Below are 16583 nucleotides of genomic sequence, written 5' to 3'. Positions count from 1 at the left end.
TTCCGTTGGTATATTAACTCCGTATATTTAATGCCAACTACCTGTTACCGTTCAGCTGATACATATTCAATCTCATCTTTAATTATATCCGGCCTCTTCTCCTAGTTTTCTACTATGCAGATCCGATAAAACCACCGTTTTTCTTCCCCAAATTTCAGCACAACGACGATCCACAAATTTCAGCTGATACATTTATCACTTTCGGTTTCCTCCTGTAACTCCCTCCGGTCCCTTGTCTCCTTCGCCGGAGACTGCAAATATTTCTCTAAATACGGAGGCGGATAAACGTATGTTTCCATTCTACATTTATCACCTGAGATCTATATTTTAGTTTAGCGTGTATATATGATTAATGATACTATATATTGTTTATATATGTTACTAATGCGCATATTATTAGTTAGGTAATTAATTGCATGATTAATTAGCCAATATTAACCTTTGTCTAAGTATGATGATAAAATGAAACTAATTAATTAGTTTCCTATTTTTAAAATTCCATGCGAGTAATCACGTACAGTACAGTACCTAGTTCGATTGGTTTGGATTCGTATAATTACAATTTTCTTATTAGCATTTGATTTTGGTATCTAAATGGTTAACAATGAATTATAACAATTAATACACATCATACTCATGTTATGTTATGGCAAAATTGTTGACTTTAGTTGGGTTGTGAATATTTATTTTTTTGTAGGAAATCAAAAAATTCAATATGAATAATGGTCGAGATTGGATGTATCAAATGATCGATAGTAGAGGATTCTTAACTTCGGCTTTTTTAAGTGGGTTATAGAAATTTATGGAATATGTTATATCTCAAGAATCGTCCATGAATGGGACAAATATTCAGTGTCCATGTTTTAAGTGTGAGAATGGCAAATTCTGGAATGCGGAGACAGTAAAATTACATTTATTGAAGAAAGGGTTTGTAAGAGATTATTATGTGTGGGATCGACATGGAGAGCCATATGTTGCTAGACAAAGTGGAGAACAATCTTCTACACATTACTCCAATACTCAAGGCAGAAGAGACAAGGAAAACCAAATGTACAACATGGTGATGGATGTTGTCGGTCCAAGTTTTGATCCAGAGATGCCAAATGCAGAAGCACATAAGTTGTATGATATTCTAAAATCATCTGAGAGAGAGTTATATGAAAGTTGTGAAACTTCTCAGTTGTCTTCCATGGCTCAGATGTTGAGTTTGAAATCTGACCATCATTGGTCAGAGGCATGTTATGATCAGACATCACGATTCTTTAAAGACATCTTGCCTCAAGATAATTCATTTCTTGATAGTTTCTACAGTACGAAAAAATATATGGAAGAATTGGGGCTTCCTTCTGAGCATATTGATTGTTGTGTTAATGGATGCATGATATATTGGGGTGAAGACATCAACATGGAGTCCTGTAAATTTTGTTCACATGCAAGATACAAAACCAAGCTTAACGGATCCAAGAAGGAGAAAAAGAAAGTGCCTTTTACGAAGATGATCTATTTTCCACTATCACCGAGATTGCAAATGTTGTTTGCTTCACCTACAACTGCAACCCATATGAGATGGCATGCCGAACATTATCAAGAAGAAGATGTGATGCGCCATTGTTCAGACTCAGAGGAGTGGAAATAATTTGATAAAGCACATCCCTCATTTTCCTCAGAGGTGAGAAATGTTAGACTTGGACTTTCTGCTGATGGGTTTCAACCATTTGGTGAAACAGGTAGAAAATATTCTTCTTGGCCAATTATAGTGACTCCATATAATTTGCCTCCGTGGATGTGTTCAAATGAACAATATTTGTTTCTGTCTGTACTTGTTCCTGGGCCAAAAAATCCAAAACAGAAGATAGATGTTTTCCTTCAACCACTGATTGCTGAGTTAAAAATGTTGTGGGAAGATGGCATGGAGACTTGGGATACTTCTTTGAAACAAAATTTTCGTATGCGAGTTGTGTTGATGTGGACTATTAGTGACTTCCCTGCTTATTCAATGTTATCTGGATGCAAAACTGCTGGTCACTTAACTTGTCCTCATTGTGCTCATGATCATGATGCTTATAATCTTACAAATGGTGGAAAGACTACATGGTTTGATAATCATCAAAATTTTTTACCTTCCAATCATCCATTTCGAAAGAATAAAAATTGGTTTACCAAGGGAAAGACAGTGACTGAATCTGCCCCACCAGTGCGAACAGGTGAAGATGCATTTCAAGAAATTGAGGCACTTGGTTTGATGAAAGTTACTGAATTAGGAAGCGACGAACACAATGCTAGAATCATCAAGGCTTACAATTGTGGATGGAAGACACGAAGCATCTTTTGGGATTTACCATATTGGAGGACATTATCAATTAGACACAATCTTGACGTTATGCATGTTGAGAAAAATGTATTTGAAAATATTTTCAACACAATAATGGCCATTGAAGGAAAAACAAAAGATAATTTCAAGGCAAGAGATGATATTGCAATGATTTGTCGGAGACCCGAGTTAGCAATTGATGAATTGACACGGAAGTATCCCAAAGCATGTTATAGCTTGGACAAAAAACAAAAGAAAAAAGTGTGTGAATGGCTAAAAGATCTAAAATTTCCAGATGGATATGTGTCCAATATGGAGAGGTGTATAAACATGAAGAAATACAAGTTATTTGGAATGAAAAGTCATGATTGTCACGTGTTTATGCAATGTTTTCTTCCAATTGCTTTTCAGGAATTTCTTCCGAATAATGTTTGGGAGCCTGTGACAGAATTAAGTGTTTTCTTCAGGGATCTCACATCAACTACTTTGACGATAAAAGATATGCGTAGACTTGAAGAACAAATTCCCGTAATACTTTGCAAGTTAGAACGCATATTTCCACCATCATTGTTCGACTTCATGGAACATCTTTTAGTGCACTTGCCGTATGAAGCACGCATTGCAGGTTATGTACAGTATCGATGAATTTATCCCTTCGAAAGATTTTTACGTCATTTAAAGAATAATGTGAAAAATAAAGCTCGGGTTGAAGGATCAATATGCAATGCTTTTTTGGTTGAAGAAGCTTCCACTTTTTGCTCACACTACTTTAAACAACATGTTCAGACTAAACATAGAAAAGTTCCGAGGAACGATTCTAGTGGAGGTGGAGAGAGTTTTGGGGGAAACATTTCTATATTTTCTCATCCTGGACGTTTACATGGGAATGTCATTACTCGTTATCTTGATGATTGAGAATATATGGCAGCTCACAATTATATCTTGTTTAACTGTCCGGAGGTTGCACCATATATCGAGTATGTTTTTCTTATCACAATACATACTTATTTGTCCAGGTTAATGAATATTGTTCTTATTATCTAATTTTTTTTGGTTAATCAAGATTTTTATAAATCAACTTCGGGAGCACAATCCATACATAACTAGTGTTGAAGTTGACATGTGCTTAGAAAGTGATTTCGCCATGTGGTTTAAACATTATGTAAGTTACTTGATACTTCACTAATAAATATAGTAGATAAGAATTAACCATTTATTTCGTATTTTAATAGTCACCACTAATAATTTCAGGCTCAAAATCCCTCACAAGTTCCGAATGAATACATTCGAGATATATCATTTGGACCTCTTCGTTCGGTTAAGTCTGTACCGGTTTACTATGTGAATGGATACAAATTTCACACATGAATATATGGGGCTAATAGATCAACATTCAATAGTGGAGTATGTATCAAGGGATCGAATTTCAGTGAGGCATCGAATGATTACTCTGGAGGCGGCAACAAACTGAACTCTAAATTGAGCAACGCAGGGACAAAGTTAACTGAATCTAAGATGAAAAAGCTAGCATCTCTTGTTAATGTCTATTCGAAGGTATATATATTTACCCTTTCCTGTCTCTGTATTCAAGAATTTTTCATTTCCCCCTTTTTTGTGTATTAGGGTTTATACTAGAAGGTATATGAATGATGGTTCCTTTAACCAATTTAGGGCTTTTTTGTTTTAGTGATGTTATTATGTAGTGAATAAAAGTAAGCGCTTCCGGAGTGCAAATGTGGGAAAAGAGGATGACCCTGCTCTTCTCGCTGCAGGTGACAAAGAAGTGAGGCAAGCAGGTTTGTCTCTTGTTGATCATACAAGTGGAAGCAGCCATGGACAAGATATAAATGACAGAGGTTTATCTGAGCGGCATAAGAGTCCTGAAGTTAATGATTTAGTGAAGAGAAAAGATGCAAATGTTGACTTCATTATCAGTTTTTCTGCCACTGTTTTTCCTTTTAAGTGTAGATTAATTTCTCTTCAGGAAGTCGTAGTTTGGAAGCAGTTGTTTGTTCTAAGAACTGAATTTTCTTTCTCTTGTTTTAGTATTAATTTGAGTTTTATGTTCATGATCCTTGTTAACCTTGTACAAACAGGTTTTGTTAACATGTTTTTTGTCAGAACATTATTAAATTGAAATCTTAAATAGCTTTATCATATACATGACTTTATGCAATTTATTATATTATCTTCTGTATTACAGGTACCGATGAAGAGGTTTGAGAATGTTGTTGAAAAGACACTGTCTCAATCTGCAAATGTTGGAAAAAAGGATGATGTTGCTCTTCATAGTCAAGTTACCAAAACATTCGTTGAGACGACGGGTTACACAGACCAAGTAACTTAAATCTTCAACTCATTCAGTTGAGTGTTGTGGGAAAATCAATTTTAAATGGACATTATATAGCCTTTAGATCTATCTTAAATGGTCATTAGTTATTATGTTTAACTTATAATTTTGTTTTATAAGGAATTTCGGATCAGTTCTAATTAGGGTATATGTTGTTGTGGGATAATTAAAATATGTGAGTTTTATATCCTTGCAATCAGGATATATGTTGTAGTTTAATATCCTTGCAATCAGGATAATTAATATATTTTGTCAAGAATAAATCCTTGACCAGATACTTTAAAAAATTATAAATCCTTCCCCTTGAAGGACATTTTAGATAACGATGTTAAGAATTAACACTTTTTTAGCTCGTGAGACACTTGAAGTTGATTTAGGCTATGTAATTGATAAGTAAACCATGCTGTTACACATTTTCTTTTTATGCATATTTGTGACAGGTGTTGTTTTTTAATTAAAAGCACTTAAGTATAATTTCTTACAGGACTGATTGTTGTAATATAATTATTTATGATATATCTGGTTGTTGACTCATCAAAGACTTCAGTATTCATCCATATGTAATGGATTAGTAAACCAACCTGCTAGATTTTGTCTGTACATGTTTGTAAAGACGCGAGCTGAGTTTGACACTTAGTTTTCTTCTATATTACAGGCACCTATGAGGAGGTTTAGACACACTGTTGAAAAGGCACCATCTCAATCTAGACGGGGAGTACTAGCTAAATCTGGACAACGCGTACAAACTCAACCTGAACAGCGCGCTCCTGCTCAATCTGGACAGCGTGCTCCTGCTCAATATGGACAGCGCGCTCCCTCACAATCTGGACGGGTTAAAGCTCAATCTGGACAAAGTTTTTCTACTCAATATCAGTCAAGACAAGATAAACTGCCAATACGTGTACCATCTCAGTCTGGAATTCACTCATCACCAACGCAAGCAAGACAACGTGCATCTCAATCTGGACAGAGCACACCTAATGAATCACTACAAATCAGTGCTCAATCACACCAACGCACACCTGAACCCCAATCACGACAACGCACAAGTGGCGCTCAATCAGAACCAATTGAATATACACCAACTCCATCACATCCAAGCACACTAAATGTATCCTCTACAGCTGCCAATGATAATGTAGTGTGGAATATTGGCTCTACACAGAGGGATTGAAGGGTGCGAGTAGAAGTCATTGATGATGGGTAAGTTTAGAGTTCTTGAATTAAAATACCTATGTAGCGACTCATTTTCTATTTTATCTATAATGTAGTGAAATAACATTGCCTTGTGTTAATTTGTTATATATTGTAGATTGGAACCTTCATATGAGTGCTCTGCAAGGATCCGAAAGATATTGTATCAGAAGCTTGAGCCTGCCGGATACAATTGGAAGTCAGTTTCTCAAGAAACTCAAAATTTTTACTTTGAAGAATTCAAGGTAATTATATCTCTTTCATATCAATTTTATTGAATCATTGCATCTAAATAATCTAAATATAATTATCTCTGACTACTTGAGTACCTGTATGGACAGTGTTATCTCTGACTTTATCTCTGACCACTAAATTTTTAAAACTTCCGACTGATGAGTATGTATACTAATAGTCTCGTAAATCAACGAGAATAAAAGCTAGCTGAGAGCTGGGCACTAGCTAGGCCAGAAAGAGAATACTGTATTTTAACCATTTATTTCGTATTTTAATAGTCACCACTAATAATTTCAGGCTCAAAATCCCTCACAAGTTCCGAATGAATACATTCGAGATATATCATTTGGACCTCTTCGTTCGGTTAAGTCTGTACCGGTTTACTATAGTGAATGGATACAAATTTCACACGTGAATATATGGGGCTAATAGATCAACATTCAATAGTGGAGTATGTATCAAGGGATCGAATTTCAGTGAGGCATTGAATGATTACTTTGGAATAGTTGAAGAGATTTTGATTATCGAGTATCCCCGTTTTCCAGTCAAGAAAACTGTTTTGTTTAAGTGTGAATGGTTTGATCCTACACTTAATACCGGAATAAGAATTCATCCACGCTATAACATTATTGAGGTCAATAAAAGAAAGAGATTGAGCGTGTACGAACCATTTGTACTAGCAATGCAAGCCATGCAAGTTTACTTTTGTAATTATCCAAGTCTTAAAAAAGACAAGGTTGATTGGTTAGTTGTATGCAAAGTAAAGGCTCGTCCACTTGTTGATCTTCCTCAAACCCCAATGTCATATCAAGAGCCGTTCCAAGATGATATTCCTACACATCTAAATGATATCAGTACAAATGATATTCCCACACATTTAAATGATGAAAACGGAGTTGAAATAGATTTAGATGATGATGACGGAACTCCAGATGAAGAAATGGAATATGAATCGGAAGAAGATGGATCTTCACAAACCGATGATAGTAATAATTGTGAAGATAATGATGATTCCTCCGAGTAGTCTTTCTTCGCCATCATGTATGTAAATTTTATTTTATCTTATCATATATATATATATATATATATTATAAAAGACATTTTAATATAGAATACAATATTGAAATATTAAGTTACAAAATATTTTAAAATTATGTATTGATATGTATTGTAAATTACTACATATATCTTATATTGTAAACTATAAATTATTATATAAATCATATTCTGATTTTAAAAGTAAAAAACATAAATACAGGACATAAAGCGGGCTGGGTTTGGAGACACATGTTAATTAAGGTTTACTCCTCTCTGGAGGCGGCAAAAAACTGAACTCTAAATTGAGCAATGCAGGGACAAAGTTAACTGAATCTAAGATGAAAAAGCTAGCATCTCTTGTTAATGTCTATTCGAAGGTATATATATTTACCCTTTCCTGTCTCTGTATTCAAGAATTTTTCATTTCCCCCTTTTTTGTGTATTAGGGTTTATACTAGAAGGTATATGAATGATGGTTCCTTTAACCAATTTAGGGCTTTTTTGTTTTAGTGATGTTATTATGTAGTGAATAAAAGTAAGCGCTTCCGGAGTGCAAATGTGGGAAAAGAGGATGACCCTGCTCTTCTCGCTGCAGGTGACAAAGAAGTGAGGCAAGCAGGTTTGTCTCTTGTTGATCATACAAGTGGAAGCAGCCATGGACAAGATATAAATGACAGAGGTTTATCTGAGCGGCATAAGAGTCCAGAAGTTAATGATTTAGTAAAGAGAAAAGATGCAAATGTTGACTTCATTATCAGTTTTTCTGCCACTGTTTTTCCTTTTAAGTGTAGATTAATTTCTCTTCAGGAAGTCATAGTTTGGAAGCAGTTGTTTGTGCTAAGAACTGAATTTTCTTTCTCTTGTTTTAGTATTAATTTGAGTTTTATGTTCATGATCCTTGTTAACCTTGTACAAACAGGTTTTGTTAACATGTTTTTTGTCAGAACATTATTAAATTGAAATCTTAAATAGCTTTATCATATACATGACTTTATGCAATTTATTATATTATCTTCTGTATTACAGGTACCGATGAAGAGGTTTGAGAATGTTGTTGAAAAGACACTGTCTCAATCTGCAAATGTTGGAAAAAAGGATGATGTTGCTCTTCATAGTCAAGTTACCAAAACATTCGTTGAGACGACGGGTTACACATACCAAGTAAGTTAAATCTTCAACTCATTCAGTTGAGTGTTGTGGGAAAATCAATTTTAAATGGACATTATATAGCCTTTAGATCTATCTTAAATGGTCATTAGTTATTATGTTCAACTTATAATTTTGTTTTATAAGGAATTTCGGATCAGTTCTAATTAGGGTATATGTTGTTGTGGGATAATTAAAATATGTGAGTTTTATATCCTTGCAATCAGGATATATGTTGTAGTTTAATATCCTTGCAATCAGGATAATTAATATATTTTGTCATGAATAAATCCTTGACCAGATACTTTAAAAAATTATAAATCCTTCCCCTTGAAGGACATTTTAGATAACGATGTTAAGAATTAACACTTTTTTAGCTCGTGAGACACTTGAAGTTGATTTAGGCTATGTAATTGACAAGTAAACCATGCTGTTACACATTTTCTTTTTATGCATATTTGTGACAGGTGTTGTTTTTTAATTAAAAGCACTTAAATATAATTTCTTACAGGACTGATTGTTGTAATATAATTATTTATGATATATCTGGTTGTTGACTCATCAAAGACTTCAGTATTCATCCATATGTAATGGATTAGTAAACCAACCTACTAGATTTTGTCTGTACATGTTTGTAAAGACGCGAGCTGAGTTTGACACTTAGTTTTCTTCTATATTACAGGCACCTATGAGGAGGTTTAGACACACTGTTGAAAAGGCACCATCTCAATCTGGACGGGGAGTACCAGCTAAATCTGGACAGCGCGTACAAACTCAACCTGAACAGCGCGCTCCTGCTCAATCTGGACAGCGTGCTCCTGCTCAATATGGACAGCGCGCTCCCTCTCAATCTGGACGGGTTCAAGCTCAATCTGGACAAAGTTTTTCTACTCAATATCAGTCAAGACAAGATAAACTGTCAATACGTGTACCATCTCAGTCTGGAATTCACTCATCACCAACGCAAGCAAGACAACGTGCATCTCAATCTGGACAGAGCACACCTAATGAATCACTACAAATCAGTGCTCAATCACACCAACGCACACCTGAACCCCAATCACGACAACGCACAAGTGGCGCTCAATCATAACCAATTGAATACACACCAACTCCATCACATCCAAACACACTAAATGTATCCTCTACAGCTGCCAATGATAATGTAGTGTGGAATATTGGCTCTACACAGAGGGATTGAAGGGTGCGAGTAGAAGTCATTGATGATGGGTAAGTTTAGAGTTCTTGAATTAAAATACCTATGTAGCGACTCATTTTCTATTTTATCTATAATATAGTGAAATAACATTGCCTTGTGTTAATTTGTTATATATTGTAGATTGGAACCTTCATATGAGTGCTCTGCAAGGATCCGAAAGATATTGTATCAGAAGCTTGAGCCTGCCGGATACAATTGGAAGTCAGTTTCTCAAGAAACTCAAAATTTTTACTTTGAAGAATTCAAGGTAATTATATCTCTTTCATATCAATTTTATTGAATCATTGCATCTAAATAATCTAAATATAATTATCTCTGACTACTTGAGTACCTGTATGGACAGTGTTATCTCTGACTTTATCTCTGACCACTAAATTTTTAAAACTTCCGACTGATGATTATGTATACTAATAGTCTCGTAAATCAACAAGAATAAAAGCTAGCTGAGAGCTGGGCACTAGCTAGGCCAGAAAGAAGGGAAACAATGAAGAGAATTATGCACAAGCATTGTGTACTATTAATTTGGGAAGCTATTTTGTAATCCTTAAGTTCCTTAATCACTAATAATCTTGTAATAAATAAGAAGCGATTATATTTGCTGCCAACAATCTGAGTATTTATAGGCAATATACAAATGGATGGAGACCTTATATAAATACTAGTATATACTAAGATGCAACATCTCATTAGTTAAGTGGAGCTGAGAGTATCTTGGTTCTTGAGATCCTCGATTGTGGAGCTGTTTTCTCCAAGATAGTTTTTGTTTTTTAATTATAATTATGAGTAATTTTGTTTATTGTTGAGTATTTTATTTTTCTAGTCAATTAATTATGAGAAATGACTGACTTGGGTTTTTGTTTAAACATAAACATTTATATACCCTGGGTTAAACATAAACATTTATATATCCTGGGTTAAGTGCAAATTTTCTGAGTGGTGGAGGGGAAGCAATGCTATATCTTGAAGATGCCATGAAATTATCCAACTGGGAAATTTATGAGTGTTATCTATTAGTCCATTTTCTAAACATGTTCTGTTTTATGACATAGTTCCAAAGGAAAAAATAATGAAAGCTTAATGTACAATATTTAATACCCAATTGCTTCTCCTTTTATCACTACTGTTATGAGGTATTCTTAAAAGATTCTTGAAAATTAATACTTACTCCGTATTAGCAAGTGTACAAGGAAAAAACTCTAGACCCATTACTAATAATGGATTGGTATTATATCTGTTAATAATGGATTGGTATTATATCTGTTAACAATCTGCATTCTTTTATTTACTAATAAATTTGAATTTTAATGTTAACTAACCTCATGTTTTCTCTTTCTCCGGAATTAAAATTTATAAATAAGATATAGTTGCTGCTTTTGGCCTTTTTACAGCAGCTGCTTTTTGCTTTTTTATAGTAGAATTAGTTAAGTCATTTGTGATTCCAAGGGAAACATGATATATATACTTATATGAGAATCACATCAAAACTTTGAATTGCTTTGTATAATCTGTCTTTTTTTTATTATTATAGAAATTTTTTGTGTGGAAGCAAGAAGATGATATTATTCATGATGGTTGGTTGACAAGTGCAAAGAGGAAATATTCTGAAGTTGTTTCTGTAGCTCGTTCCAACTGGGAAAAGAATAAGAAACAAGATACTAGAATTGGCAAGAATGTTTATGCGAGCTGGATTAAGTTTTGGGAATCTAAGAAATTTCAAAAATTGTCTTTCATTCAAAGAAGTAATCGGCGCAGCGGGATTGATGGTTCCTTTTCAACACATACGAGTGGTTCCGCTTCACATAGGCTGGTTGCAACTCGTTTGGTAAGCTGTATAATGCAATTTTCACAGGATTTTTTAAACCTTAAAAACAAAATTGTTGTGCTCTAAAATTTGCTCTATTTTGTTTTTACAGAAAATTCAGTTTAAGCACCCCCCACTGCTGACCAAATGTTTTATGAGACACACACCAGACATGTAAAGAAAAAGAAGAATTTTATTAGCGAGGGTGATGATATCATGGATGACGAGAGTGAAGATGAGGAGGAAGTCGTGTGGATTGACAAAAAAAGTCAACAAACATATGGGAGTTTTATTATTGAGAATATCCATTTATGCACATATGCTTGTCTATTGATTAACATATGATATGCTTGTAAAATGGTTGGAAAGTTGCTTAAACAGAGTTAACAGAGAGTCCATGGGAATTAATTAGAAGTAGGTATACATAAATTTGGTCAACAATGCGCCCATACTATAGTAGTATAGTTTTAGGTTTAGTTGTTTGGAATTCAATGTGATTGCGCGTCTCTGCAAGCCCACTTGTTTACTAGTTTAAACAAGTGTGATGATGTTTGCAATTTGCCCTGTCTTGGACTGGTTTGTGTTTGATTAAGTTTAGCAAGTAGACTTGTAGATGTATAGCAAAACTTGTATATTGTGTGATAAAGGATTGTACTAAATAAATACACTGTAAAACTCCCTAAGTTCTCTACAAAAAAAACTCAAGTTTGAAAATTACCTGTTTCTTTTTGTGATTATTTGAGGTTAAGAATTTGATGATTATGGTAAAATAAACTCTCTCAACCTCTGAAAACTCCGTGAATTACATGTAGATGTATAGCAAAACTTGTATATTTTGCTCATGTGTAACATGAATTAATGCAGGAAACTTTTTTAAAACTCCGTGAACTGCATGAGGCAGCTGGGCAGCCTGTGGATAATAATGCATTATTTCTTGAAGCGGTTGGAGGGCTTGACAAGAAAAAGAGAGTATATGGAGTTGGTTCTTCTAAAAGACTTTTCTATCAGTCCAAGAATAAGGCTTGCACGTCATCCTTTGCTTTTGTTGGCGAAGAAGAAAATCAAAGGCTGAAGCGCCAATTACTTGAGATGAACGAACGGATGAAAGTAATGGAAAATCAGTTGGCCAGGATTATTGAAGCTACTTCGGTCCGACTTCAATGTGATCAGTCCCCTGCCAATTTAGATGGTGAAAATGATGACAACTAGTATTTAACTACTTATTAGCATGTCTGGTATGCATTTGACTTGAAATTATAAATGTTTGTGTGCGTGTAACGTAACACTGGGGAAATCTGGTAATCTGGTTTAGTGCCCGTTTAATTATTAGGCTTGATAATTTTGGTTACACTCATCTGGCAAAATCTGGTTTAGTACCAGTGTATCAGATTTGCTAACTTTGGATGTTATGTTTGATCTGTTTTTAAGTATAGGGCTAGAGAGATGTTGTAACTCTTAGCCCCATTTTGAATTAGTTATCGGTATTTAAGGATTTCTATATCTGTTTGCTGGTTTTACTATAATACAAAAAGACTTTTGTCTTTTGTTATCTTTATTTATAAAATTGTCCATGTTTTAAAAATCTTATATATAGAATATGTTATGCATCTGTTGGGAAAATAACATAATAACGGATTTTCTTTGAAAATTTGTCACCAAAATGAACAGATTTAGTGGGTATTTTGTTACTAAATAAAATTCAAATCAACAACGTATTTTCTGTTACGAATTTGTTACTAAAAATTAACCAGAGATTCTCTGTTGCTAATAATACCAACGGATTTTTTGTTGATAATTTGTTATAAAATTTAACAATGAAAATTTCGTTTTCATTTGGTTGCTAATATTAGCAACAACTACCACTAAATTTAACAACGGACATTAGGTTGCTATAGAGTTGTTAATAATATCAACGGTTTTTTTGTTGGTAATTTGTTATAAAATTTAATAACGAAAATTTCGTTTTCATTTGGTTACTAATATTAGCAACATATTTGTTGTTACAAATATGCCACTAAATTTAACAACGGATATTAGGTTGCCATAGGGTTGCTAATAATATCAACCGAATAATCCGTTGTTAGGTTGGTCGGGATGTTGTTGTGTACTGGAATAAAAATTCTGTTATTAGTCTGCTGGCTATTAAATTTAGTAACGAAAATAAATCTGTTGGCAACGACTTCCCCGCAACGTTTCCTCTAATGGAATATTTTAGTTGTCATTCCGTTAGCAAGCAGTTTTACTAACGGATGTCCACGGAGTTTTCTGTCGTTATAACTAAATATTCTTGTAGTGCAAATATTTTAGTTGTCCACGGAGTTTTCTGATCTCCAGCCATCATTGGATGGGATACAGCAGCCGCATTGTTTCATTGCGGGTGCACTCACCCGCCGCCATGAAACATTGCGGCAGCCCGCAATGTAATATTGCGGCTGGTGTATCCCAGCCAAGTTGGCCGTGGATAATTTCCTATATGAAATGCATATTACTTGCCAGCAATATTGAGCTGCAAAGTAGCAGATGTTCTACAACAGCCTTGCACACTGACACACGATAGGAGTCGACACACCTTTACTGATAAAATATTCCTAACTGGAATATCATTTCTGCAAAACCTTTGTAGGAACTTTGAGGTTCTGGATCTTATGCCACCTGTTCATAACTCAAATGTAGTTGCTTGGCTAAATTTCTGAGAATGCCATCCACAAAGCAAGGACTACTACTTCAGCTGTTGTCTCAATGATACAGGTAACTCAGTGATTCTTAATTAGATTGCTGGAATAGTTTACTAAGAAACCAAGAAGTGCCACCTGTTTTAAGAGTCGAGAATTCAATGTTGCAACACTAATATTGAAAGTATTAAATACAGAATTGAGACAGACTTGTTACGTCCTGTTGGTTATAGCGAGTTAGCAACACTGGAATACCACAAACTGATATATGCTAATGTTAACAATTCAATAAATGTCAACAGAGCAGTGAGATCAGAAAGCACGTGTGACGTGTGCAATTTGCTGTGGGAGCCTAGACAAAATCACCCGGATAACAATGCAAGAAATGTCGGTAGATCAGTGAGATCAGAAAGCACGTCTGCAATTTGCTCAACTTTAATTTTGTGGTAACTACCAGTGTGGGAAGCATAGGGAAGCCTAGACAAAATCACCCGGATAGCTTTGCAATATAATACCAGATAAGCAGAGATCAACATACCTGGCTTGGCTGCTTCCATCACTAGACTTCATTTCAAATTGTTTCTGTGACTCGCGCTGAAGTAAGGAATCCTTTTCAAGGAAACTTACAAGGAAAACAGTAATAATAATTGTACGAAAGATCAATGGAATCAACTCCTTGTGCAGTACAGACAGTATAACAACATTGACAATCTCAGTAGCACTGCCTTGTCTATGGACAAGAATATGGAAACTTTGTAATGAGTTCAAAAACCAAAACAAACTATTAAATACACTCAAAACATTTATTGTAAGCTTATCAGTATGTAGTGATCCTGAAAATTCAAAATTTCTACTTTCTAAAGTTCACATTTTTCTACATTGATTGCTATATTATAGGTATGAACTAGAAGGGATAAATATTACACGAATCTGATTTCTGATCCATGCTTTTCTGTTGTAGTTCTGCTTCTAACGAAACTAGTTTAAAAAGGCGATTTCCTCCTAGTTCATTGAAACTGAAATCCCCATTACTTCATAAGCATTAACATACTAATTGAAACCTTTTCTTTTTCTATATCCAGTAGAATTTATCATACAGCAAGACAAAAAATATGCAGCAACAAAAGACAAGAATCAATTCAGTAAAATCATAAAAAGTTGCATTCATCAATCTTGGATGTTACATAAGTTTTTCAGTCTGCTAAATTATACATTGAGTGGAAAGTTCAAAGAAGAACAATGTATGAACACAGAAGCCGCTTCTGCTAATAGTTACCAATCACTTGCCATAGCTGCTGCTAATAATCATTAAAAGCACATCTTCTTACTCATGCATAAATTCTCATCTGCTTCAAATTCTCTCTTGCCAAGATTGCTTATACTGTTATCTTCCACTGGCCCTTCTTGCGGATCACATTCCAGAGTCCTCATTATCCAATCTACATCAAAACAGGGACCTAAATCGTCTACGTCTCCCTGAATATCAAAAGAGGGATCTATATCACCTAAGTCTCCCCAACTGAAACCCTCACTGCCAAGGCCATCAAAACCAGAATCCCCGAAAATATCATCCAACTCTTGAAATTGAGTAGCAGGAGACCGACCATCAACACCACCATGTATCCCAGTGAGATTCTCTGTTGTTACACCGCCAGGGCCCTCTACATTCGTGTTGATGGTTTCTTCTTTCTCTGTGGAAAAAGCATCCAACTCTTGAAATTGAGTAGCACCAAACCAATCATAAACACCACCATGTATCCCATTGAGATTCTCTGCTGTTACACTGCTAGGGCCCTCTAGACTCATGTTGATGGTATCTTGATTAGCACCAGACCGATTATCAACACCACCATTTATCGCGGTGAGATTTTCTGCAATTACACAACTAGTTACCTCCAAATTCTTGTTGATAATCTCTTCTTTCTCGCGGGCTTCACTACTAGTTCTTATAACATTACCAGCAATTTTGTTCCCTGATTTGAGATTAACCGTGCACGGCTTTGAAGAATCATAAGTAATTTTACACAAAACAATACTATGAGCAGAATCCAAACCAGCATTAATCCCACTCAAACTATACTCATGCATCTTGAAAAATCCAACTTTACTACAATCAAATCCAATCAAACCCGAATCAATCTCATTAATCTCAAACGCCAAGTACCTCTTCTCCCCAACCACATTACCCTCTCCATCTCTGATTTGTTTCCGCGTTGTCTTTCCATCCCAAGTACGACACCCTGCCTTTTTCGAGGTATGCTCAGAAGTAACAAAACCAGCTTTTCTCGAACTAGCCTTTTTCGAATTATTTGATCTCGAAACTTTTGATAACTTGGAAAACACAAACATGCACTTCTCAGTGTCTTTAAGATGAGGCGAGAAGAACCAAGATTGATCATCGTCAGGAAAAACATGCCACGGATTCGAGGACGGACCGTACACTTGTCTGAACTTGATGAAGTTGCATGGGAGTTCTTTTCCCATAATCACTGGCTTCAGATAATCAGTAATTAGTTGTTCGTCAAAGGGATCAAACCTGAATCCTCTCGCGTATTTACTCGTTTCTTCCTCTGCCAGTGCCATCTTCCTTCTTTACTAGTCAAAAACAAACTCAAAAT

The 16583-nt window shown here is 35.0% G+C and overlaps 1 pseudogene; it reads left to right on the top strand.

Annotated features, from left to right (window-relative positions):
* Positions 1-832: 832 nt before the first annotated feature.
* LOC141703257 (uncharacterized) lies at positions 833-7113 on the top strand (annotated as a pseudogene).
* The last annotated feature ends 9470 nt before the right edge of the window (positions 7114-16583 follow it).

The sequence above is a fragment of the Apium graveolens genome, unplaced genomic scaffold (genome assembly GCF_009905375.1).
Source record: "Apium graveolens cultivar Ventura unplaced genomic scaffold, ASM990537v1 ctg6396, whole genome shotgun sequence".
Lineage (NCBI taxonomy): Eukaryota > Viridiplantae > Streptophyta > Magnoliopsida > Apiales > Apiaceae > Apium > Apium graveolens.
Note: the sequence above shows the minus strand (reverse complement) of the source record. Positions and strands in the feature narration are given on the sequence as shown.